The sequence below is a fragment of the Theobroma cacao genome, chromosome 10, assembly GCF_000208745.1.
Source record: "Theobroma cacao cultivar B97-61/B2 chromosome 10, Criollo_cocoa_genome_V2, whole genome shotgun sequence".
NCBI lineage: Eukaryota > Viridiplantae > Streptophyta > Magnoliopsida > Malvales > Malvaceae > Theobroma > Theobroma cacao.
In genome coordinates this window covers 15,761,856-15,766,016 of record NC_030859.1, presented here as the reverse complement: position 1 = coordinate 15,766,016, position 4,161 = coordinate 15,761,856, and the positions used below count along the sequence as shown (strand labels likewise).

Genomic DNA, 4,161 nt, shown 5'->3' with positions numbered 1-4,161 from the left:
GTTGTGGAATAGCTAATACCATGGGGGAAGATGGTATTAGCTATTCCAAGCTTTTACCAAATTTTAAAGAATAGCCATTCTTTTTTGGAATGGTTATTCCTTTCCCACGTGCAAACCAAACAAGCAGACAAAATTTTGTAAGGAATAGAGGGGGAATGACTTAGCTATTCCCCCAATCAAACGTGACCTTAGAGACTTAATTGAAAGAAATTAAACAATAATCAAATTATCTTACTTTTATATATAACTAGGATGGTGCTCGTAGCTATGCTACGAAAAATATCACATAAAATATTGATTATATTAGAGTAAATTTCAATTTGGTACCTTTAAAAGAGTTTGTAGAGAAAACAATATTGTATTAGTCAACTGCATGAATATCCAGTTTTTACTAATAGAGGAAAAAATAAACTGGTATTAATTGAAAATAATTATTTGTTCTAGTTTCGATTACCAAAAACTTGCTTCTACATATATGATTATAAAACAGTAAAATATTAAGTAATGAGACAGTATATAACATTTATTATTGGCAGATTAAGATAAACAGTTGTACAATATAAGGCAACCGTATAATATAAAGATTTTATCAATATAAAATACTTACTAATTTCTAATAATATATCTTTTATATATAAAATGAATGACTAAAGGTTATCAAATTTAGTTGATTTATTTGTTCAATGATGACTATGTGCTATGTGTATTAAGAAATGAATAAACTTTATTGATTTTTTGATTTTCTTCAATGAATTGGACAAATATTTATTGAAATTTAAACAGTCATGTATAAAAGAGATGTCTAAATACTATAGATTTAGGTTCGTGCAAAATAAGAGGATATAAACAGAAAATAATATTAAATTACAATTGATAAATATTAAATGAATCTATATTCTAAACATTAAAAATTGAAAATTATTGTTTTCAAGTATGTTTTTACTAAAATAAATAAAAATAAAAAAAACCCTTCAAATGTAAAAAAACATGCAGCTTTGACATAAGGTGTAAAAAAATTCAATTGAGAATGACAACCAATTGACCCAATTAATTATCCTATTTAAAACAAATTTATCCAAAATATACGATAATCCTATCAAAGATTATTAGATGTATAATAAACTATTAAGAAATGAGAAAGTATAAAACCTATATTATTAGTATAAAACCTATATTATTAACAGATTAAAATAATGAATCTATCTTATAAGCATTAAAAGTTAGAAATTATTGTTTTCAAATATTTTTTACTAAAATAAATAAAATTAAAAAAGAAAAACAAACCTTTCAAATGTCAAAAACAATGTAATTTTCACATAAGGTGTAAAAAAATTAATTTAATTAAGAATGACTGTCACGACTCAGTACTCTTTTCGAGTCCGTGACAGCCGTCGCAATGTCCCGATAGACATACTTTACCCGGAATGTCAATCGAAACCTCGCAAGGCTCTAGCATCAGTTTTCTACCTCCCTTGTGAGCAACAGTTACTAAATATCATGTTTTAAAGGAATATAGACTATTTTCAAATCAAAGACAATCAAAAAGTAATTTCTATCGCACAGGGGTAATTTGGTCATTTTTACTCAAAAATTTCAAAACCTGCTAAAAATATAATATATAAATGAAAAATATACATTTCATATCTAAAAATAAATTTAGGTATCTAAATCATCCATTTAAAGTGAATTTTTATCTAATAGAACTAAATAAAAATATTAGATAAAATATTTTATTTTCATATAAAACAATATTTATAAAATTCTACGTAAACAATTAATGTAGCGTAATAACAAAATAAATTCATATACATAATAGCACACAACGCCAGGGTATAAAAAAATATTTTACAATGCCATGTGAGCCCCAAAATAACAAAAATAAGCAGGACCGTAGACCTACGATTTTTAAGAGTGCAAATCCAAAAGCAAACCCTCGACAAAATCGACTGTCTACAGACTGCTCTCAACCTGAAATGGGTGAAAAGAAGGGGTGAGTTTTTATAAACCCAGTGAGTAAGCAAAATTCATCTACAACATCTAAAGCCGAGTAAATGGAGACAATTAAAACATCTCTTCATAATATGATTCATAACATTAAAACTCATTTCAACCATATAAAACAATTACATTTCATCAAAAATAATCAATAAGGCTTATGACTCTCTTAAAACATGGCTCGTGCCAAAATTCGTACAAGATGACACATTGCGTCGGGCATCCAACTGAGTCTGCCAAGGCTGTTAAATTAATATATACACATAAAACATGTTTTTACGTTTAAAAACGTAGTCGTTCCTTGACGTTGGCTGAGTTTCACCCTCACGTGATGGTTCAGCGTGAAGTGAACTCTAAACTACCTTAGAAGATACCCTCTGCGCCTCTCATACTAAGGTAAAATATAATAGGATTTACCGTGCCCTTCTAATAGGCTGGTCCACGAAAACCCGCCCACTACAGTAAGCTAATCACTTACCCCACCAAATCAATAAAAATTTCAATAGCATGACATGGCTAATATGATATTACCCAGCCTGTCAAGGTAAAACAAAACAATTCATATATTCCACACAAACACAAACCCAACCATTCATCCCATCACATTGTCATAAGCCATCAATTCAAACCATATGTCAAAACATATATATAACACAAGTATATAGTCTCCACTTACTCAATTTCCAAAACCAGGATTCAATTTCAAACCAAATTATGAATCTCATTTCATTTAACCAACACTTCAGTTATAAAAACATAATAGTTTACAATTTAAATTTATTATCCTTTAAAATCATAAAAATGAGTATAAACTATTTTAGATAGTTAAGATGATCATCTGTTTACTCACTATAACGGGAGTACTCCTACTCCTGATCCTCGGGTACGATATCCTTACCCTTACTAGAGGGCTCACCACCTATACATAATACATAACAAGTAATTCAATATACTTGTGCCAAACTGTTATAAAACTATTTCAGGCTCTTTATGAATGTATGAAATTGAATGAGAAGTATTCGAATAATCACTTAAAAATGGTGTTCTACGTAGGTTCAATTGTTGTTGGATTGAAATGGTATTCGACCTAACTCGCACTATACACTGTTTAATTAGCAAAAACATCTGATTCAACTCCAAATAGAATCATTGCACTTCAGTACTCCAATAAGTCCATATACCTCATTAGAAATCAATTCTAAGTCCATTTACTATAATTTTCTCATTATCGTTCAAGTCGTTTACTAAAGGAACTATACTTTTCGATAACCGTTTTTGATATCCGACATCACAAATCATCAAATATGAGCTAGATAACATGAAATATGACAAAATTCATCTTCAAAATATTCTCTATAGAATTCGGCCAATTAGGGTTTGATGAAGAACATGTTATTTTCTTGCTTGTTTTTTTTCATACCGATATCACAAAATACTAAAAACACCTAGATAGCTTGAAATCTATCAAAAACCATCATCAAAGCCTTCCCCCCTTGAGTCGGCCAGCATGCTTCCATCATTAAAACTTGAGTTTCAACCATAGAAAATGAAAAAGAAAGCATGGGTAAGGTAGATCTTAAGCTAAACCGCGAAATCTTACCTCCGATCGCTTCGTTTTTCGGAAATCCAATGAATTTCTCTTGAATTTTTTCTTTTTAGTGTTTTTTTATTTTTTTCCCCTTTGTTCTTTGGCTTGAACGCCAAAGAGAGAGTGAATGGGAGAGTTTATGTTGGGTTTATAAAGGAAATTATAAAATAATAAAAACTTGACGCATGGCAACATATAATTGGTTCACATTTTAAACTTAACTAATAAGGCTTTTTCTTTCCACCACATATAATCCCATAATTATCCAAAGTATAATATGTTAATAGGTTGAATTCATGGACTTGACAAGTGTCATGGTGGTGTAATATTTCAAAAATTCTAATTATGTCACGACCCGGTACTCCCCTCGAGCCCGTGACAACCGCCGCGGTGTCCCGATAGACACTTATTGCCCAGAATATCAACCCGAAACTTCGCAAGGCTTTACTATCAGTTTCTCTGTTCCCTTGTGAGCAACCATTGTCAAATATCGTGTTCTAAAAGATTTTAAGCTGTTTCCAACTTTAAACAAATAAAATATTAATTTTTTGTCTCACAAGGGTATTTTGGTCATTTTT

General features: G+C 30.0%; 1 long non-coding RNA gene across 1 annotated transcript; it reads right to left on the bottom strand.

The window, feature by feature from the left end:
- LOC108663768 lies at positions 1,902-3,705 on the bottom strand. The gene is made up of 3 exons (XR_001929791.1): positions 3,596-3,705; positions 2,846-2,914; positions 1,902-1,968 (listed from the first exon to the last, which is right to left on the bottom strand). It is a non-coding gene; the product is annotated as an uncharacterized LOC108663768 (long non-coding RNA).